Source organism: Podarcis tiliguerta (genome assembly GCF_965153285.1).
Source record: "Podarcis tiliguerta genome assembly, chromosome: 7".
Classification (NCBI taxonomy): domain Eukaryota; kingdom Metazoa; phylum Chordata; class Lepidosauria; order Squamata; family Lacertidae; genus Podarcis; species Podarcis tiliguerta.
In genome coordinates, this window is record NC_139540.1 from 75,735,621 (window position 1) to 75,758,402 (window position 22,782).

Sequence of the window (22,782 nt, forward strand, 5' to 3'; positions counted from 1 at the left end):
ACAGGAAGTCAGCCTTCCGCTTTGTATATAGTAGAAAGTAAAGACTATGCTTTTAACATTCTAAAATAAGAGATTGAAAAAGCTATTCTGAAGCCATAGAAAGGATTGCAACCCCCCTCCCAAGAACTGGAAGGAGGGGGAGTATTTTGGGAAAGACTAAATCCCCCGGAGAAAGAGGCTGCGGTAACAAAAACATCGCTCTGACTCCCAGGTCCTGAGCTGTCGAATTTGAAGATACTAGCCTCATAAAGGGGATAGTGGACGGCGCTTGACTAATGAGAGTTAAAGGTGCTATAAAACTGTTATAAAGGTGTTAGAACCATAAAACTGTCGCCAAAAGGATTGATGATACAATTCGGTCTTGACTGTAAACCAAAGGACATTTTGTTTCTTCTGATCGTGGAATCTTAGAGTCCCCCTAGTGGGCACTGACATCGTTACAAGTCTATTGGTAATTTTCCACTGTAATATCTTACTGCAACTTCTTATCGGACTGTCTGTTTGTGCCACAAGCCTAGCTGCAGCTGCAGTCTGACCGTGGGAAAGCTTGGCTTATGGCTGAGAAAGAGAGTTACCAGAGTTATCAGGAAAAGACAACAAGATCGGGCAAATCCTTTCTTCCAGGAAGAAGAGGCTCTCTAGACCCTACAGGAGGCATTGCCTTACAGCAGAAAGGGAAAGGAATGTCTAGTACAGATGAACTGATAAGTTCTGGCTTTTCAAAACTACAAGGGGCCATTGATAAACTTACAGCTGAGGTGTCAGGGACGAAGAAGGAGATTGCAGAAATCAAAAATCAGGTGTTAGAAACGAACAGAGGGATTGCAGATGCATCTTCAAAAATAGATCAAAATACGCTGAGCATCCGGCAAAATACAGCTGCAATAGAGAAATTATTGGGCGACTCCGATAAAACGCGAAAGATTGCAGAAGAAGCTCGACAGGTCGCAGCTGCCACGGAGGAGAAATTACCATCGATGACCAGACAGCTGGAGGACTACAAGGTTAAGTTTTCTCTATTGGACTTGAAAGAACGAGAGGCAAATCTCAGGATTAGAGGTCTGCCTGAAATTGAGAAGGAGAGCCTGCGGGACTACCTGTCACAAGAGTTTGTGAAATTTTGGGAATTAGATTCAGAAAAGGAAGAAATAAAAATTTTGAGTGCCTTCCGACTGGGAAGAGCAAGTAAAAAGATTAAAACCAGAGATTGTCTGATCACATTAAGATCCAAGGAGGAGAGGGATAAGATCCTAGGTCTGCATTTTCACAAACCTTTGGAAATTTCTCAATCGAGAGCTGAAATTTTTAAAGACATCCCCAAACTTTTGCTCGATCTCAGAGCCAGATATAAAGACTTGGTGACCTTGCTGAGAAGAAATAATATCATCTTCAGGTGGGAATTCCCAGAAGGACTCTCCTTTAGTTTCAAAGGACGAAAGATTAAAATAAAGTCAGTGGAAGACAGAGACAGTTTTTTGGAGGCCTGCGGGGAGGACCTACAGAAAGGGACAGCAGACCTACTAGAGGAAAGAAGGAAGAAGACAGCAGAGGCAATATTGAATCTAAATCTAAATTTGGATGGAAAGACTCCACCAGGAGCAGAAGAAGACAAGTTATCAGAAGCAACGGGAGGAACAGAATAACAATAATACAACATGTCTCTGCAGCTTTTGAGTTGGAATTGTAATGGTTTGAACATTTCTCGGAAGAGGAAATCCATTTTTCACATATTAAAAAAAGAACATGTGGATCTGATTTGCTTGCAAGAAACACATGTGACCAGGCTTCACAGAAAAATTTTAATTAACAAAAAGTTGGGACAAGAATTTATCTCATCGGACAAAGTTAAAAAAAGAGGAGTTGTAATTTATGCTAAAGAAGGCCTGGCGCCAAAATTTGTCTTTAAAGATGAGCAAGGAAGATACTTGGCTATTGAAATACAGTATCATGGACAGAAATATTTGATGGTGGGCGTATACGCGCCCAATGAAGGAAAATCAGAATTTTTTAAAAGACTGCATGAGACATTGTTGGATTATATGGAGTACAATGTGATTCTAATGGGAGATATGAACGGAGTAGTCTCAACGAATATGGATAAGGCACAAAGACAGGTAGTTACCAAAGATGAGAGACTACCGAAAACCTTTTTTGAAATGACTGATAACTTGGATTTGATTGACATTTGGAGAACGAAACATCCCCTGGAAAGAGAGGGAACCTTCTTTTCTGAAGCCCAAAAGACTTGGACTAGAATTGACCAAATTTGGACCACTAGAGAACTGGCCCCAAAGATAAATAAGGTGGAAATCTGCCCAAAGACTTGCTCCGACCATAACGCTATTAAGATGGTAATGAATTTACAACCAACTGGATCCTTCAGATGGAGGATGAATGACTCTCTTTTTAGAGATGCGGAATTTGTGAAGAAAGCTCAGAAAACTCTGAAAGATTATTTTGAAATAAATTTGAACACTACGGTGGAGAAAAGAATTATATGGGACGCAAGTAAGGCTGTTATGAGAGGTTTTTTGATCCAACAAAATGCACTCAAGAGAAGATTACAACAGGAAAAAAGAGAAAAGATTTTGGATAAGATCAAGGAAGGTGAAAAGAGATTGAGAACAAACCCAAAATCACAGGAAATATTAAGAGAGATAAAGTTGTATCAAGCACAATACATGCAACTAATAAACCAAGTGATTGAATGGAAAATCAAACAGATGAGACAAAGAACATTTGATTCGGCAAATAAGTGTGGAAAGTTATTGGCATGGCAAATAAAGAAGAGACAAAAAATGAACACTATTACAAGTGTGGAGGTTGAAGGAAGAATGTTGCAATATCCCAACGAGATCAGGAGTGCTTTTCAAAAATATTTTAAAAAGCTCTACTCTCAACAACCACAGAAAGAAACAGAGATAGAAGAATTTTTGAAAGTGAATGGGCTACCAAAAATATCGCAAGAAAACAAACTTAAACTGAGCAGTAGGATAACAGAACAAGAGATAGAGAGTGCCATCCAAAATATGCAACTAGGCAAAGCTCCGAGACCTGATGGGCTGACTGCAAGATATTATAAATCATTGAAAGACTGGCTAACTCAACCCCTAAAGGAAATATGTAATGAAATACTTCAGGGGAAAAAGGCTCCAGAATCGTGGAAAGAAGCTTTTGTGACTCTTATACCAAAGACAGACGTTGAAAAACATCAACTTAGGAATTACCGGCCTATATCATTGTTAAATGTGGATTACAAAATATTTGCGGATATCTTGGCGAGAAGATTGAAGAAGGTACTAACAGAGGAGATTCATAAAGATCAAGCAGGCTTTCTCCCAGGAAGACATCTATCAGAGAACGTAAGAAATATAATTGATATTTTGGAACTTTTACAGGAAAATATAAATACAAAAGCGGCGCTGATATTTGTGGATGCGGAGAAAGCCTTTGACAATATCTCTTGGAGTTTTATGAAGAAGAATCTCCAAGGCATGGGGGTAGGCCAAGAATTTGAAAATGGTATAGGGGCAATCTATTCTGAACAAAAAGCTAAATTAATAGTAAATAATGTTTTGACAGAAGAGTTCAGAATAGAAAAAGGAACACGACAAGGGTGCCCAATTTCCCCACTACTTTTTATATCGGTCCTGGAGGTGTTGCTGAATACGATCAGAAAGGACCAATTGGTCAAAGGGATACAGGTCGGAGCTAAACAATATAAATTAAGAGCTTTTGCAGATGACCTGGTTTTGACGTTGCAGGAGCCAGAATCTAGTGGAAAAAAAGTTTTAGAACTGATTCAAGAATTTGGCCAATTGGCAGGCTTTAAATTAAATAAAACAAAAACTAAGGTTTTGACAAAAAATCTGACAGAAATTGAAAATGAAAGGTTTCAGAAAGAAACAGGTTTAACAGTAGTGAAGAAAGTTAAATATTTGGGAATAACTATGACAGCAAAAAATGGGAACTTATTTAAAGACAATTATGAGAAGTGCTGGACGGAGATAAAAAAGGATCTAGATACGTGGTCTAGCTTGAAACTCTCACTACTGGGGCGCATTGCTGTAATTAAGATGAATGTATTGCCAAGAATGCTGTTTTTGTTTCAGACACTGCAGATTATTGATAAAACTGACTGCTTCAAGAAGTGGCAAAAAGATCTATCTAAATTTGTCTGGCAGGGCAAAAAGCCAAGGATAAAATTTAAAATATTAACAGACGTTAAAGAAAGAGGGGGCTTTGCCCTGCCAGACCTAAAACTCTATTATGAAGCAGCAGCTTTCTGCTGGTTGAAGGAATGGCTACTTCTTGAAAACACAGATATATTGGATTTAGAAGGGTTCAATAATGCATTTGGCTGGCATGCATATCTATGGTATGACAAAGTTAAAGTGCATATAAAGGTAAAGGTAAAGGTACCCCTGCCCATACGGGCCAGTCTTGACAGACTCTAGGGTTGTGCGCCCATCTCACTCAAGAGGCCAGGGGCCAGCGCTGTCCGGAGACACTTCCGGGTCACGTGGCCAGCGTGACATCGCTGCTCTGGCAAGCCAGAGCCGCACACGGAAACGCCGTTTACCTTCCCGCTAGTAAGCGGTCCCTATTTATCTACTTGCACCTCGAGAGTGCTTTCGAACTGCTAGGTTGGCAGGCGCTGGGACCGAGCAACGGGAGCGCACCCCGCCGCGGGGATTCGAACCGCCGACCTTTCGATCGGCAAGCCCTAGGCACTGAGGCTTTTACCCACAGCGCCACCCGGGTCCCTTTAAAGTGCATAGAATGTTCAAAATTCACATTGTCAGAAAAGCACTGTTCAATGTCTGGATTAGATATAAAGATCTTTTGGAAAACAAAACTCCAAGGTGGTTGTCTTCAATGGAAGCTAAGGCAGTAAAGAGACTCAATATGGAGGCAAATTGGCCGAAGTATTGGGAAATTTTAGAACAGGATGGTGACAAACTGAAACTGCAGAGTTTTGATAAACTAAAAAGTAAAGTCCGAGATTGGCTTCATTATTATCAAATAATGGAGGTATTTAAAATGGACAGAAAAATTGGCTTCCAGGTGGAAAAATCAAAATTGGAAACAGAACTATTAGAACCTAAAACAAAAATATTGTCTAGAATGTATAATTTGCTGCTGAAATGGAACACACAGGATGAGGAAGTGAAATCGGCTATGATTAAATGGGCTCAAGACGTTGGCCATAACATAATGTTTGCTGACTGGGAAAGGTTGTGGACCACTGGAATAAAGTTTACGGCATGTAATGCCTTAAGAGAGAACATAATGAAAATGATATATAGGTGGTACATGACACCAGTCAAGCTTGCAAAAATGTATCATATGCCTGATAACAAATGCTGGAAATGTAAAGAAGCAGAAGGTACCTTTTTTCACCTTTGGTGGACGTGCCCAAGGATTAAGGTTTTCTGGGAAATGATTTATAATGAATTGAAAAAAATATTTAAATACACATTTAGAAAGACCCCAGAAGCCTTTCTCCTGGGTATGGTAAACCAACAGGTTCAAGTGAAGGATAGAACTTTTTTTATGTACGCTACAACAGCAGCAAGAATACTCATCGCGCAATATTGGAAGACGCAAGATCTACCCACGCTGGAAGAATGGCAAATGAAGCTCATCGACTATATGGAACTTGCAGAAATGACCGGCAGAATCAGAGACCAGGGAGAAGAGATGGTGAAGGAAGACTGGAGGAAATTTAAAGACTATTTACAGAAGCATTATAAAATTACGAACGTTTGAGGTTATCAGATTGAATATAAAAGAATGTTATTATAAAAATGACAATGTTAAAGAAAGTATATTTAATAAGACATAGGGAAATGTAAGGATAAATAAGACAATAATATTAATCTGAACCAAAGATACGCCAGAGGGAAAGAGTTTACTACCAGAATATAAGACCTAGAATACAGAGTGGGAAGGCATGGGGAAGTCGCAGACCTAAGTTAATGCTGAAGAATATAATGATATAATATTTGTTTTTAACTTTTTTATTCTTACCGTTTTTATTTTTCTTTATGTTTTTGTATAATGTATGTATTGTTTTTCTTTTGCTTTTTTCCTTTTGATGTGTTTGTCGATTTGTTCTTTTTTTTTGTTTATTGAATGCGGAAAATAAAATATTATATAAAAAAAAAAATCTGAGTAAAGCTTAGTTGAAGACCATCCGTAGTTCCTATTCAAGCCTAATCAGCTATATTCAAGCTTCTGGAATAGTTCTAGCTCAGCAATTTCATGCTATGTTTGCCTTTTGGTATTCCTTTGCTGGAGAATGACAACCTTTTGGTCAGCAGTAGAGTGTCCTGGAAGATGAACAGAGCAGTTTCTGAATGTTGCAGTTTCTGATATGAAGAAGAGCTTGGATTTGATATCCCGCCTTTCACTCCCTTTAAGGAGTCTCAAAGTGGCTAACATTCTCCTTTCCCTTCCTCCCCCACAACAAATACTCTGTGAGTTGAGTGAGGCTGAGAGACTTCAGAGAAGTGTGACCGGCCCAAGGTCACCCAGCAGCTGCATGTGGAGAAGCGGGGACGCGAACCTGGTTCCCCAGATTACGTGACTACCGCTCTTAACCATTACACCACACTGGCTCATATGGTATTTGCTAAGCTTTATGTAGAATTATCACAGACTACACAAATGGGGATAACATTTCAAGTACCTGATGAAGTGGGCTTTTGCCCGTGAAAGCTTATGCTGCAGTCTTTAAGGTGCTGCAAAACACTCTGTTGGTTTAGCTACAACAGATGGACATGCTACCACTCTGCAGGTTGTACTCCAAATTTCACCTGTGGGCTGCAATATCAGTTATCCCTGAGGCCTTTCAGAAAAAGCATGTGGTACAGCTCTTCTAGGACTGTACCACTTCAGAATATAAATATCTGGGGGGGGGGGCAATGTCAGCCCCCCCCCCCCATTCTCCCTCAGAAGTTGGCTCCTCTGACTCTGATCCTCAGTTTCATCCTGAACTGCAGTTCCTATGAATTGCTATTGTGAGCTCCTGGGGAGTGAGAGTCATAAGATTATGCATGAAGGTTCTATTACCCGACTGCTCAAAAAACAGCGAAAACCTGTTTTCCAAAAACTGAAGTTGTGTTGTCTCACATCCTTTTGCAGCCTGTTGTGTGATTTGATTTGTTCACACCACCTATTCCAGCATTGCAATGTGAGTAAACATATTTGAGGAGCTCGAGACATTTCAACAAAAATGCTGTGGATTTATAATGTAAACCTGAGGCAGGATGAATGGGGTGTAAAATGCTACAAAATGAACCCATCTTCATGTCAATGTCAGGCTAACCATTGGATAATATAGCACAAAATTTCCCCTTGCATAGATCTGAAATTGGGCATTTGAAGTATAAACTCCTTTTCAGTGCTCTGTTCAAGTCCTATCTTCTCCAGCAGTTGTGCCTAATTTAGCAATATCGTTTCCATTTGTCTTTTAGATAGAAGACTTGAGGGCGGATTACGTGGAGTTCATGTAAGAGCTATCTCAGCTTGTTTCTGCATGTGCAGCTATTAACACTGATGCTACCTGCACGATTCTAGATCTGTTACTGAAGGTAGCCGCCTCACTCTGTCTAAGGATAGGGCCGGCTCTGCAAGTGTGCTCTCAGGAAAGCCTCTCCACCTCCTTTCCACAACATGCAATATGGGGATAATTCATAATAATATACCTTACAGGATTGTTGTAAAGCTGATGCACATAATATACATAAGTGTTTTGCAAACTCTGAAAGTCTAATAATAGCACATCTAGAATTCCTCTATGTCAGATGAGTATGATGGCAAAAATCTGCAATGACAAGCAGCTCAGAGTTTCAAACACCAACCTTGTATACAAGGAAAAAGAAACTTTTATAATATTGAGGGGGAGGCCGGGCAACAACAAAGCCACTTGGATCACAGCTTGTTGTTGGGATTGTCAGACAGGTCGCTGCTGAAACATGTTCTTAGCTTGAAAGATAGGTTTCATTAACCGAATTGACTGGGAATGTTTTGTTTCAGCGGGCAGAGAGTAGTAAGAGATTTCATTATGCTGTTTTGCTCTGTCAGCCCCAAATGGAATGTTTCAATATGCCCAAAATGAGCTATTTCATTTCAGCTTGTCAAAGTGAACTCTCTCTCTCTCTTTCTCTCTCTGGAAATATTTTACCTTCTTATTAAAATATGCTGTTGAGTTTTGTTTTCTTTTTCAACCGAGTTGTTGGGAAAGGTCCACGGAACTTCAGAAGAGATTGGTTTCCCTGGTTGTGATGTAAGTTGTGCTTTAAAAATAAAAATCAGAGAAATCTTAATGACCAGCATAGTTCAGTCAGGGCAACAGAGACATTAGTGGTCCTCTAAGCAAGAGTAGGGATGCGGGTGGCGCTGTGGGTTAAACCACAGAGCCTAGGACTTGCCGATCAGAAGGTTGGCGGTTCGAATCTCCACAATGGGGTGAGCTCCCGTTGCTCAGTCCCTGCTCCTGCCAACCTAGCAGTTCGAAAGCATGTCAAAGTGCAAGTAGATAAATAGGTACCGCTCCAGCGGGAAGGTAAACGGCATATCCATGCGCTGCTCTGGTTCGCCAGAAGCGGCTTAGTCATGCTGGCCACATGACCCGGAAGCTGTATGCCGGCTCCCTCGGCCAATAAAGCAAGATGAGCACCGCAACCCCAGAGTCGGCCACGACTGGACCTAATGGTCAGAGGTCCCTTTACCTTTAAGCAAGAGTAATGTCTAAAGCTAGAATGGGCAATCTTCAACTACCACCATCCCTGGCTGTTGTCAGTGCTGGCAGGGGTTGATGAGAATTGGAATCTAGCAAGATCTGCACAGTCACAGATTCCCTAGCCCAGGTCTAAACAATGAAATACTTGAGCATATATCACTGAAGAACAGCCTGTCATCACATGATTCTGCCTTCCCACCCAGGTCTTCAATGGAGGCCCTGATCCACATCCCACCATCAACTGGGAGTCTTCACCATTATGATTTTGGAGCTCTGCTCCAGGAGGACAGAACAGGCCACGTATGATGCTTTTTCAGTGCTGTGTGATAAGTTTTATTCAGCCATGATTTGAATTTCTCCTGTTGTACTTAAAGCTGTTGTTTTGTTGATTTCGTGCCATTTTATTATGAACTGGTTTTTATCTTCCGTTTCGGGGGTGGGGGGAATGAATTGTCGCAAGCCTTGGAGATCCCATTATTGAGAAGGAAAGCGCAGGGTGATATGTCAGCAAATAAACAAAACACACAAAATAATGAAGCCAGGATTAGTCAGTATCAGATAATTCCAGCAGCAATTGCTTTTTGTTCCCTGCTATAGCTCAGTCCACTTTAAAATTGTGTTTCCATAGGTCTGCCTTTGGTAGGAGCCGAGGAAGCAATTTAAAGTTGAAGCATATTCTGTGCTGCCCTTGAGTAGGAATTAATATCATTTCTGTGGATCCCAATTTCTTCCTGGCTTGCTAACTGCCATTTTTCACAGCTTAATGCTTCCCTCGTAGTTGGCCAATTTCCTGGAAGGCCTTGGAAAAAATTCCATAATGTGGAGACTTCAGCATGTCTGAAGTGGTTGTTACCTATGCCAGCGTACCATTCAAACATTTCATATTATTTCAGCATTCTTCCCCCCCCCCCAAATCAAAACCCCAACGTCGCCTACAGAGGCATGTATCTGTCTTGTAAGATATGTCAGGCACTCTTGCTATTCTTCTGCTGCCTACTGGGTAATGTTGGCTGCAGCTCTGACAACTGTGACAAACAAGAAATGAAAAATACATTAGCATCATGTGTGAGAGAGATATACTTCAGCTAACGTTGCTGATGAAGTATGGCAGAGCTGTTCAAAAGGCTCATAATATTTCTCTGCTGTTTTTCCTTCTAAAATGGAAAGCTTCACAGGGCTCATCCACATGCCCACTTGCCCCATGTCTAGAAAGCACGGGGTCCAAGCGGTTTTCTGCTTCTCCCACTGCCTCCCCCAGGAAAAGCCACTCTCTAGTGCTGAATCAGAGCAAATGTCAATCCTTTCTCCCCCTCAGCCATTTAGGTGAGATTTGAAGCAAAACTCTCATCCATTTCAGTTGCCTATACTAAACCAACTTTCTGCTAGTTTCCTGATAGGAGGGTGTTCCTTATCTCTATTTATAGGGGGGAGTTTCTCCACCTCTTCCCTTTGTTTAACTCTGTGTTGGTTAGACATTATTTCCATAATTTGATCCATGATTGTATTGGCTTTCGCTGGAGGCCAAAGGTGAATAAGGGTGTCTCATAAGTAAGTCATTCTGCTGATGATTTCTTCCTGTGACTGGTAGTAGTAGTTGTTTAGTCATTTAGTCATATCTGACTCTTCGTGACCCCATGGAGCAGAGCACGCCAGGCACTCCTGTCTTCCACCGCCTCCTGCAGTTTGGTCAAACTCATGTTAGTAGCTTTGAGAACACTGTCCAACCGTCTCGTCCTCTGTCGTCCCCTTCTCCTTGTGCCCTCCATCTTTCCCAACATCTGGGTTTTTTCCAGGGAGTCTTCTCTTCTCATGAGATGGCCAAAGTATTGGAGCCTCAGCTTCAGGATCTGTCCTTCCGGTGAGCACTCAGGGCTGATTTCCTTAAGAATGGATAGGTTTGAAAAAAGAGTTTAAAAGTATCTTTTCATTGAAGGCAAGGGAATTGTCAAACTCATTTTTTGAATGTTGTAGTTCTTGGTTTAGACTGGGCTGTTTTCCTCCGTCACACTGGTCATAACTATGCGGATTCTCCAAGATGATCAGATTTCCATCTGTGCTATCTTTTTGCTGATGTTTCATTTTTCTACTTACCAGGGCCATAAGTGTTTTGTTTTCAAAATATCTGTTTACCTCTATGCTGACTTCCAAAAGCTTGAGCCCCCCCCTATATACTCTATTAGTAATGTTCCAAGTTCTAAAAGTTACCACTGAACGAGCATAGTAGTAATCATAGAAAAGGTACTCAATGTTTGATATATCCTCTATACTGAGAGATGATGGAATTATTGCTTCTACTAGCTGTAAGAAAATGTATCTTATGTTGGGTCTGAGTAATCATACCTCTAGGCTTAGGAAAAATTGAGAAGACAAATTTTAGGAGATTTAGAACCAAAATCCATTTTGGAGTTGATGTTAAATTGATCTCATATTTGTCAAGAAGCGGTTGCTTAAGTGTATATTATTGTCCTCTGTTAAGGATGTGTTAGTTTCCTTCAACTCAGTTACTGGGAAGTGAACTTGACACAATCTTTTTGCATAAGCTCAAGAATCCTATGGGAAGCAGTACAGGCGAATAAAAGCAGAAATATCCAGTAACATAACCCCAAGATTCTTAAATGAAAATAAAAATGAGTACGAACAGGCATCCTAGAGTCTCCTGTTTATGCTAAAATAAAACCTTGTACCTTGAACTGCATACTGGCAGTGCCTGAAATTTAGTGCAAAGCAGAATGCTCTGTAATCCTAAAGCCATGCTAAATGGCCATGGCTTTTTAAGAGTCTTCAGACACAAACCAACGTAGAATCTACAGCAGTCAATCTGAAGTGTGAGAGGCTTTGAGTGGCTCGGAGGCTGTTTGTGTAATGAACATTGACAGAACGCTGGCCAGATGCTCATATGAAAAAAAAAAGAAAGAAGCCACAGTATTGAAGATGCCCTCCTAAGATTTAACATCCAAATGTCTCTGGAGTTTTCCTATTTGATCAAGCAAAACAAGAGTCGGTTGAATACTGCATATTGAAAATATCTGATGGCTAAGTATAATGCTGGCAGCTTGTTTCCGTTTGTGGCTGCGTGGAGGGTAGTTTCATGTCTTATGATGATGGCTGCCGCAGAGCTAGCAAGACTGCAACACCAGCTAGAGAGAGGAAGGAATACTTAGCCACCCCCTTGTGCCTTCAAGAGTTAAGAGTTCTGAGGGCTCAGGGGAGCTGATAGCAACTGCCTTGGAACAGATGAAATAATGGCACCACACGATCAAGATTTAACAATAAACTAGTTGCTTCTCTTTAGCTTTGCCTAAACTTGGGGTTGGGAACCTCAGACATGGGGGGCAAATGTGGACTCCAGGTCTGTGTCTGTCCCTTGGGCTTGCTTGCCTGGATAGAGGACAGAGAGTGCTGTGAGAGATGGTTGGCATCGCTTTGTCTCAAGAGACAATGAAGGAGATGGAGTCAAACTATTGGAAGGTTACAGTGCTTGCTGTAGAGACTGATATGGGGGAGACATGTTTTGTTGCAGCTAGGGCAGATGATGGAATCCAGCTGTGCTGATGCAAGTGTACCATGGCATTTCTTCTTTGCGTACTCCTCCCAGTGGCCCTTCTTCCTCTGGTCACTGCTGTGGATACACAACCTGACTGTCTCTCTCCAGGCACTGTAGTCGTCTGCAAGGGATTCCCACATGGTGGGGTTGATGTTGCCAGTCTTCATGTCTCGTATGCAGACATCTTTGTAAAGCAGAGTTGGACTGCCAACAGGCCTGGTGCCTGAACCCAGCTCCCCACAGAGCACATCCTTGGGGATCTTGCCATCCTGTATTCACCCCACTGACTAATAGTAGGGCTGGATCTGGAACTAGGGGGCCTGGAAACTGCAATTTGTTAAGAGCACTCAGAATTGTAGCTCTCTGAAGGATAAACTGCAGTTCTCGGGATTCTATAGGGAAGCCATGTTCCTGTAAATGTATGGTATGGATGTGACCTTACTAGCAAGCATAATGTATAGCTGAAGGAGTGTCTCCACCCCTATCGTTCAGCCTGGACATTAAGATTTAGCACCAAATGCCTTCAGGTGGTTCCCTCAGTGCGAGAAGAGAAGCTTCAGGTAACCAGGCAGAGGGCCTTCTCGGTAGTAGCACCCACCCTGTGGAAAGTCCTCCCATCAGATGTCAAGGAGTGGAGCAACTATATAACTTTTAGAATACACCGGAAGGCAGCCCTTTATTATACCTTAATTCAGGCACGTCCAAAGTCCGTTTCAGGGGCCTAATCCGGTCCGGCGGTCCATATAATCCAGCCCCTGTGGCAGTTCATTTCCTGGGGCAAAATCCTAAAAAAAACCTCCACAACTTTGTCGGCCCTTTGGTCGGCCCTCACGGCCCTTCAGTTCATCAAATCTGGCCCTCTTTGAAAAGTTTGGACACCACTGCTTAATTCATGGATTTTATGACTATAGTATCAGTATACCAGGCTCAGTTTATTTTGGAGAGTTCCTAAAAGTAAGGGGTTGAGGGTTGTGAAACAGGAAAATTCGATTTATTTTCAGCATTCCACAGAGCAGCTGTCACTCGGTTAGTTTCAGCGCCCCTTTTTGATGGTGCCGCAAATGAGGAGGTGATGAAGCTGCTGAAGGGAGAATTTCAATTCCCTCTCCCCCTACACATCTGACTAGAGTCAACTTTAAAGTTGTTCAAAAACATCCCTCTGAGAAGAAGGGGGAAACACTGGCTTTTTGAATGTTGCATATATATATATCCAAAGGAATAAAGAGGCACTTCCTACTGCTGCTGGCATCTAGCACAAGGCAGTCTGGAAATCGAATGAAAGCGCCTGTTGACGGAAGGCTGTGTGAGCAATGCAACTAAAAGAAAAAGAAAAAAAAGGAAGCAAAGCCATAACGGAAAGAGCGACTGTTTTCCTGTTCATTAGCGTTTGAAATGGGCAGTTTGAACCTAATGGGGAACGTGAAACAGTTCTGATAGACATGCTACTATCATTGCTGTTAGACATTCACTGAGCACCAGGTGAATATGCAGTACCCATAAATAATGTTGACAGCAAAGGCTATGGATAGGCTGGATGGTGTTTTACGGATTGGGGAGGGCGTGAGCATTTTCTCCTGCCCTTCTTTACTCTATGAGTTTCTGGCTCTTCCCCCATCCTCCACTCGTGATGCCTGTTCTATTGTAGCCTTATTGGAGTTCACCAATTGGGTCTGTGTTGCTCCCGGACAGGAGGAAGGAAGTCAAATAACACTGAGGGCTGGTTCAGAGAAAAAGTTCTTTATTTCTGCTCTCCAGAACAGCAGAAAGGCACCTGCGTGGTGTGTCCACAGCAAGTCCAAAGAAATGAGAAGTTTCATGCAGTATATATATCCTCCAGGCACCCTCTCCCTCCTTCCCCAGGAATCCAACCACGTCAGCCTATGTACGCAGGTTGACATCACATATGTTTTTGCTTTGGTATTCTTAACCATAAAAGGGAATTCCTTCCTGTACATCTGACCATAAAAGAATCTTCCTCTTTCTACTCTTATCTTGGAGGAAGAGGTCATCATTTCTGAGAACACGCTTCTGGTGTTGTTCCCAGACTTGGGTCTGTGCATCTTTGTGGTCAGAACATAAGATAAGGCACAAACGTGTTTTCTCTGTTCTGCTGGTACAGTCAGGGTCATCCTTGACGTCACAAACTGATAAAGGAGAGAGCTGTGTTCTTGTTATGCATTTGCTCAACGGCTCAAGTTTATGCATTTTAGCTAAGGAAAAATAGGGATTTTGGTGCAGTTTAAAACTGCCTGCACAGTCAGTTTTGGGTTTGGGGAAACCCATTCCTTCACTATCTGTGGTACAATGGCTGTGTACTGTTCTATCTGTGATGCAATGGGCATGTAGAAATGAGCAAGCCTCATGCTCTCCACTTTCCACAGGGGCTTCCGCTTCTGATTGACCACAGTTTGCCTTGTCATCCAGACCAGGAATTGCGATTCATCCTAACTTCAGTAACTGTGGTTTGAAGATGACTTGTTTGATGTTGCCCCTCTGTATGCCTTTGCAAGTTGGCTGCCTTGGTCTGGTGGTGTTGTGGCTCTAGGATGCTGAAGGGGTGATACTGCACTGGCTTTGGGCTTAAAAGCCTTGGCCACACAAGCTTCCCACTCAGTCACCTTTAGTGATAGCACTCATCCAGACTTCTCCTTGTCCCACCACTTTCCCCTGGGAAAACTCGCTTTTGACCATGGAATAGGGTTTTCATCAGGTGGCTGTTTGCTCCGATTCAGCACTAAAGAATGGGTTTCCCCTGGGAATGTGGCAGAACAAGCAGAAAACCACTCAGATCCATGCTTTCTAAGCACTGGACAAGTGTGGGCAAGCCCTTAATGTTTCACTAGGCTCTATTGGTCACCAGTAAACAAGGCCAGAAAGGAATTTTACTCCAATTGGCTCCAATCCCTCGGAGGCTGGCATCAATTTTGTTAGGTGTTCTCAAGCCTTTGTCACAAATCTGTGCACAAATGGTATTGGGCAGGATCAAAGCAGTAAGAGGGAGCATAAAGGACCTGGGGGGAGATAGTGGATCAAGGCATGTCCCTAGCTTCTGTGGTGCCCAACCTTGCTTAAGCCATTCTCCTGGTTGCCCAGTGGTATTCCGGATACTTTGCTTGTCTCAACTCAGGTTCCAGCACTGGTCAACTCTCAAGGGTGCATTGGGGGCTTCCCAAACAATTGGTCAGAATGCCATTCCAGCAGCAAAGGCAGATTGTAATGACAACCCTATCTTTGTCCCATTGCCAGGCCAACTTGTGCGCTATTTTCACCCAACAATGGTGCCACGGCTGTCTTAAGCATATGCGGCGCTGGGGTGCAAAGCTCTGCCTGGCAGTGCCCCCCCAGGTTGCCCAGAGTTATCAACCTTCTTTGGGGGGGACCCCAAAGTTGTTGACCTCTTTTAAGGAAAGGTTCCCCAGAGTTGTCGACCAAGGTCCTACACCAATCCCAGGCAAGCAGGAGGGTGGAGCAGGCCGGCCACCTCAGCACCTCACTAACTCGCTCACCCCTGAACTCACAGCACAGAGCCACCTGCAACAGAAGAGCCCGCTGTGGCGCTCTGACCGATGGGCGGGTTCTTCCCCGGACTCCAACTCTCGGGCTCTGGACTCTCAGCCTGGTGCCCCTGAGAGCCCGGCGCCTGGGTGCTCCGCACCCCTGGTGCCTATGGTTAAGATGGCCCTGAATGGTGCCTAGTGTGTATCATTCCTACTATACCCACAAGCCACACAAACATAACCATAAGTGAGATTAGCCAAAGTCTGTTCTAGATCAGGCATGTCCAACCAGCCGATCACGATCGACTGGTCGATCACGGGGTGTCTGTAGTTGACTCCAAAAAAGCTCAACAACACTTTGCTGAAGCCTCCCCCAGAACATTCTGGTCAATCCAATGGGTAGATCACTGCCAGTTTATTTATAGTGGGAGTAGATTGCAGTCTCTTGGAAGTTGGACGTCCCTGTTCTAGATGACATGACAAACCATGGGAAGCCATGGGAAGTGGAATGTCCTCCTTTTTGAGGTCCACCTAGTACCATCATTAACCTCAATTTGGTGCCACGTTAAAGCTTATCTCTTTTCTCAGGTTTTTAATGGATTATTATTATTATTTCTGTTGCCTAGTGCTCGTATTTTTTTGCTGCTGTTTTATTAGGTTTGTTTTATAGGTTATTGTATGGCTTTTATAGTAACACATTATTCTTTTTTCTGATTTTATGTCATGCTTTCTGATTTTAAAATTTTGCTAAGTCCCTTGGAGATTCCTGATGTGTCAAGTGCCTATAAACTGAATAAATAATAATAATAATCTATGGCTGTTCCCCTCCATCAAACCAGCTCTGTTTCTTTGCTGTGTTCTTGAATGTGACAAAAAGATAATATATTGGGAATTGGCTATTTTATATGCATTTTTTCCCCAACACTTCAGATTATAAATTTCCCCTTAGGGTCAACATTTCAAATTAACAATGGCAAAGAAACGTGCAGTAATAATATCTTAAATCAAGTCACAGAGCATCTCATAAGTATTTTCATACTTGAAATCTTTCTTTCTTGTAAATTAATAAACATACAAACTCGGCCTTGACTGATCTGGGGCAACCAAATTGAAAGGCAGGATGAGAGCAATCTGTTGCTCCAGAGAAGCGGACACGGAGCAATGGATCCAAACTACAAGAAAGAAGATTCCACCTAAACATTAGGAAGAACTTCCTGACAGTAAGAGCTGTTCGACAGTGGAATTTGCTGCCAAGGAGTGTGGTGGAGTCTCCTTCTTTGGAGGTCTTTAAGCAGAGGCTTGACAACCATATGTCAGGAGTGCTCTGATGGTGTTTCCTGCTCGGCAGGGGGTTGGACTCGATGGCCCTTGTGGTCTCTTCCAACTCTATGATTCTATGATTCTATGATTCTATGATTCTATGATTCATAGGATAGTCATCTTCAAATATCTAAAGGGGAAGATGGAGCGAGGTTGTTTTCTCCTGTTCTGGAGGGAAGGACCCGAACCAGTGGTTTCAAGTTACAAGAAAGGGGATTTCAACTAAACATCTGGAAGAACGTTCTGATGGTGGGAGCTGTTTGAAAGTGGAACAGACTCCCTTGGAAGATGGACTCTCTTTCCTTGGAGGTTTTCAGGCAGAGGATGGACGGCCACCTATCTGTTAGAATTCCCGCTCCGTGATTGCAGTCATGGGTTTGTTGTCTTTCACATGATGGTGTATGTTTTGACTCCACAGAGTGGGAAGTGACGGAGACAGGATGTTTGTGTTACTGTGTTCCATGAAGTGGGACTGTTGTCCTTTTTTCTCTTTGCTGTCTGATGCTAGAGAGAGAGGGAGCCATGCTGCAGTGCTCCGTGTGTGTTTATATGTAAATAAAGTAGATTAGCCAAAATGCTGAGTTCTGTTACGCAAGCTGCGAAGACTCTGCGGATCCCTAAGTGTGCTGGTGTCTGTTGGCATCAGTCGCTGTGATGTTCGGGCAGAAGAAAGCTTTTGAAGCTCTCGAGTGGAAGACCAGGAGGGAAGGAACATGGCAGTCGGGCATGTTTCTCTGCCAGGGTCCCACTCGAGTGTAAGAAGAGCTCTTGACACTATCATGGGTGCTTTAGTTGAGATTCCTGCCTTGCAGGGAGCTGTATTAGATGACCTTCCAACTACAGTGTACCTCGGGTTAAGAACTTAATTCGTTACAGAGGTCCGTTCTTAACCCGAAACTGTTCTTAACCTGAGGTGCGCTTTCGCTAATGGGACCTCCCGCTGCTGCTGTACCACCGCCGTGCAATTTCCATTCTCATCCTGGGACAAAGTTTGTAACCCGAAGTACTGCTTCCGGATTAGTGGAGTTCATAACCTGAAGTGTTTGTAACCTGAGGTACCACTGTATATGATTCTATATCAGCTGTTCTAAATAAGGCTAACAAGTTTGATGCTTTTCTCCTTATTTTGTATCTTTAATTCTTTGGAATAAACTTTCTCATTTGCCAACTCTCTCTCTCTCTCTCAATGAAAAGCATTAAAATTCACAGTGATCAGGTTTTTTCTTCAACCCTTCCCCCTCTAATCATTCCCCTCTATTTTCTCCATCTAGAGCTCCCCCAGCTTTCTCTTTCCACCTGTCACGGACATTACCGTAGCCTTCCTTTCCCACCGTGACTTTACCGCCGCAGATGACAGACTGGGATGTAATTTGCATGAACTGCTTTCAAGATTGCCTTGTAAACATGACAGTATGCCCAAGCACTGTCACAGGAAGCTTATTAATATCATTCCCCATTAACTTGACAAACTGGCAGAGAAATGTGCACATGTGAGAGAGGGTACAAGGGCAGTGTGGCAGGCCCGTGTGCCTCGCACACTCCATCAACAACAGAAGGATGCTGCAGCAAACAGAGTTGCTAGACAGAAGTGAGCAGAACCTGGAATAATTGCTCTGGGGAAGTTTCTGTGACAGAGGAGGACTTTTCTTTGATCTGCGTATTTCATAGAAGATGGAGCAAGATTCCCTGGCACAGAATATATTACTTGAATACAGAATATATCCAGACAGATTGTGAAAGCAATTTTGAAGAAGGGTCTTCCATGACCAGTGGGTGGAAATGGTGTGAAGGGGTGGAATCTTCAGGGAGGAATGTGATCTTTGCAAATTACTAGTTCATTGCTGTTCTTATTTTAATATATATTTTGTGGGTTTTATGATGTAATTTTGTGTTGCAGACCAACCTGAAATCTATGGATGAAGAGCAGTAAACACAATCAATAAATATTAAATATAAATATAAATACATAAATACAAACTTACTTGAGCTACATTGCCCAGAGCTCTAAAGGCCTTCTGGTTGTTCCCTCACTGCAAGAAGTGAGGTTACAGAGAACCAGGCAGAGGGCCTTCTCGATACAGTGGTACCTTGATTCTCAAACCTAATCCGTTCCAGAAGTCCATTCCAAACCAAAGCTTTCCAAAATCAAGGCACGCTTTCCCATGGAAAGTAATGCAAAATGGATTTATCCATTCTAGATTTTTAAAAACAACCCCTAAAAGAGCAATTTAATATGAATTTTACTATCTAATGAGACCATTGATCGAAAAAATGAAAACAATAATCAATGCACTGTAAAATAAATAAGGCAGTATTGTAGATGATAAAAATTAAAATTACTTTTTGTCTTACCTGCACCAATGATATTCATTGTTTGGATAGAGGGGACTTTTATCCATTTCCGCAGCCACGTAATCAGTCAATCAGTAGCTAAACTGGGTTCCACACAGTCACAAAAACAAATTAACCAAAAAAGCCACAAAAATGCAAAATAAATAGCAAAAACAAAAGTGTCAAACTTAATCCATTCCGGAAGTCTGTTTGACTTCCAAAATGTTAAAAAAACAAGGCATAGCTTCTGATTGGTGCAGGTGCCCTGGAAACAACAGCCGACAGCCACATAGGACTTTCGGCTTCTGAAAAATGTTTGAAAACCAGAACACTTACTTCCAGGTTTTTGGTGTTTAAGAACCAAGGCATATGAGAACCAAGGCGTTTGAGAATCAAGATACCACTATTGTGGGGCCTGCCCTGTTGAATGCCCTCCCATCAGATGTCAAGGAAATAAACAACTACCTGACTTTTAGAAGACATCTGAAGGCAGCCCTGTTTAGGAAAGTTTTTAATGTTTGATATTTTATTGTGTTTTTAATATTCTGTTGGGAGCTGCCCAGAGTGGCCGGGGAAAGCCAGCCAAATGGGCGGGGTATTATTATTATTATTAATAGCTTTCCAGAACCTTCTGCCCTCCAGATGTGGCCATGCTGTCTGGGCTTGATGCGAGTTGGAGTTAAAAACATTTTAGGGAAGGTTGGTCTACAACATTAGATATCCGCTGGCTTTTGCATATCCTGAATGTTAACCTTCCTCGCTTTCCTATTTTTCCAGAGAACATTCTGGAATCCTTCACCCATTTTGGGCAGGAGAGCAGTAGGATGTCAAAAACTAACAGTTAACAAGACAGTTATTAGTTTTGCTAGGTAGGCAAGTTGCCCTATTTGAATTTGGAACTTTCTGACCCTCCTCAAGCTACCTCATTATTTAGGATAAACAAAGGCGAAATAAATTCTGAGTATGACTTTGATCAGTTCCTGAGAGCCTTCCTCTGACTAAAACAAGGAAACAAACCTTTTTAACTTTTCTACCTTTCAACTTTCTCCCCATAAGCCTCTTTTAGTACTTTTAATTTTCACTTGAAAGCCACCTGGGAACTATCCAGGTTCATGAAACTTCACCTCAATAATTAGTGAAGCCATCTTTCTTTTTCATGCCTCTGTTAACCCAGATCCATTGCAGTCCCAACCATTACTTCTAATTCCCTAAAAGCTGTCCAGCCCCATAGCGTCTAGGAAGCTCAACCTCCAGGGATGTCTTTATCTTTCATTCTGCTTTGTAATCTGCCCCTAATCTTATCTATGGGCTTGATTACCTGTTACTTCTTAAATTATCCTTCCAGTTCTCAGGCAGGCAATCCAGAAGACATGTCTTGAGTTCAGTATCAACTCAGGAGCTCCTGAAATTAAGGTCTCTGAAGCATCCTTTATATATCTCCGTCCCCATGGAGACTAGACTTTCATTATGACATAAGAGACAGAGGAGAAACTCAAACACTGTTGGCTTGAAAACTCCTTGACGGCTGCTGGATAAAATATTGAGGTGAACAGAAGGGCCTTGCTAGGCTGGAGAAAGAGAGAGAAAATAGGAATGGAATGAACTTTAAAAACAAGACAGTAACTTATCTGACATTAGAATGAGGTGAGGTCTTGTCCTTATTTATCTAGGTTCAGTGATATTTTAAAGTTCTTCAACTCAAGTCTTCTTGGTGAAAGAATGTATAAACTTTCAGAATTCTTCTTTAGTTAGCACAGAAAGGAAGCTCATTCTAAAATGTTTTAAATCTGCTATTTCTAATCTAAATAACCATCACCTGGATTTTTATGCACACTTCACCATCACCTGAATATTTTACAGAGGTATTTAACAGTTTTCTTTAAGCAAGGAGTATTGGTAGGCTGTCAGCCCTGGTAATTTCCCTGCATGCAGGCTTACCCAAAAAAGTTACTACAAGGATAGTTTACTTCCACACGGCAGTAGCAATAACCCACCCTCACCCCAACCCTCATAGAAAAATATGCTGGTGTGCGTGGTGGGTGTCACCAATTGATATGTTAACAGTTAAAAAACTGAACATAGAAGGGAGAGGGGCCACCTATGAGGAATTCTGATGAAGGCCGAAAAAGGTTGGAAATTGAAGCCTTATGATTGTATTGCTGGAAAATTGACAGGATGCAATACCATCAAGTCAATGATGTTTTTAAAGAGGACAAAAAATTAGGATTTGAAGACAAAAAATCAAAATTTCAAATAGACATTATTGAAAGTAAGTCTAAACTACTTTCAAAAATGTATAATCTCCTATTAGAATGGAATACAAAAGACGAACTTATAAAAGAGGCTATGATAAAATGGGCTATTGATCTAGGACACAACATAGACTATGATGTATGGGCCAAACTCTGGAATGAGAGTATAAAATTCACCGCTTGTTCTGCCTTAAAAGAGAATGTTATGAAGATGGTCTATCGTTGGTATCTTACTCCCACCAAATTGGCAAAAATGTACAGAACTAGTAGTAAAACTTGCTGGAAATGCAAGGAAAAGGATGGCGACTTCTTTCATATGTGGTGGTCATGTAATAAATTAAAAGAGTTCTGGGAATCGATTTATAACAAGTTAAAAAAGATGTTTAAGTATAGCTTTCCCAAAAAGCCGGAAGAATTCTTGCTAGGTTTGGTGGGAGAAGATATTAAGAAGACTGATCAAAGATTATATTTGTACGCAACAACAGCAGCTAGAGTTCTGATAGCTCAGAAGTGGAAGCAACAGGAGATGCCGACAATAGGAGAATGGCAGATAAAGCTGGTTGAATACGCTGAGATGGCTAAATTGACACACAGAATTCGCAATCAGGAGGAGACAAAGTACCAAAAAGAATGGTGTAAATTTTTGATCTATATAAGTGAGAACTGTACAAATTTGAAAACTTTGGCAGGATTGAAGTAAATCTTATGTCATGTTGTAATATCTAATCAAAGAAACTGTGAACTGTAGAATAGAATAGGAAGACTGATGGAAGGGAAGGACTGAAGTCAACAGCTCTACGGAGCATAAAGTAGGATATATGTAATAAGATTTGATGTTTTACTGGTGTTGGTGGGTGTTGGTGGGTGATCTTAAATCTCAATAAAAATTATTTATACAAGAAAAATATGCTGGTGTGAAAAATCATCATGTGATCCAAGCAGCCATTGGCTACCAATGTGATGTGAAAGGCAGCCAGAGAGGAAGCTTGCTGGTAGCAGCCACACAGCCAAGTTAAGCCTTCAAGGTTTCCCCCCAGTGGAAATAAAGACAAATAAATAATGGGCTAAATATGGCCACAACTTTATTGG

At 42.0% G+C, this 22,782-nt stretch overlaps 2 long non-coding RNA genes across 2 annotated transcripts in view; one reads left to right on the forward strand and one right to left on the reverse strand.

Moving 5' to 3' along the window:
• Nucleotides 1-9,144, forward strand: part of LOC310681764 — a 29,920-nt gene extending 20,776 nt beyond the window's left edge. The window contains exon 2 of the long non-coding RNA XR_014513596.1: nt 8,953-9,144. This is a non-coding gene — a long non-coding RNA (uncharacterized lncRNA). The remainder of the gene's footprint in view (nt 1-8,952) is intronic.
• An 8,492-nt stretch (nt 9,145-17,636) lies between these two features.
• LOC310681726 lies at nt 17,637-20,833 on the reverse strand. Its single transcript, XR_014513555.1, has 3 exons — nt 20,760-20,833; nt 19,463-19,545; nt 17,637-19,020 (listed from the first exon to the last, which is right to left on the reverse strand). It is a non-coding gene; the product is annotated as an uncharacterized lncRNA (long non-coding RNA).
• Nucleotides 20,834-22,782: the final 1,949 nt, after the last annotated feature.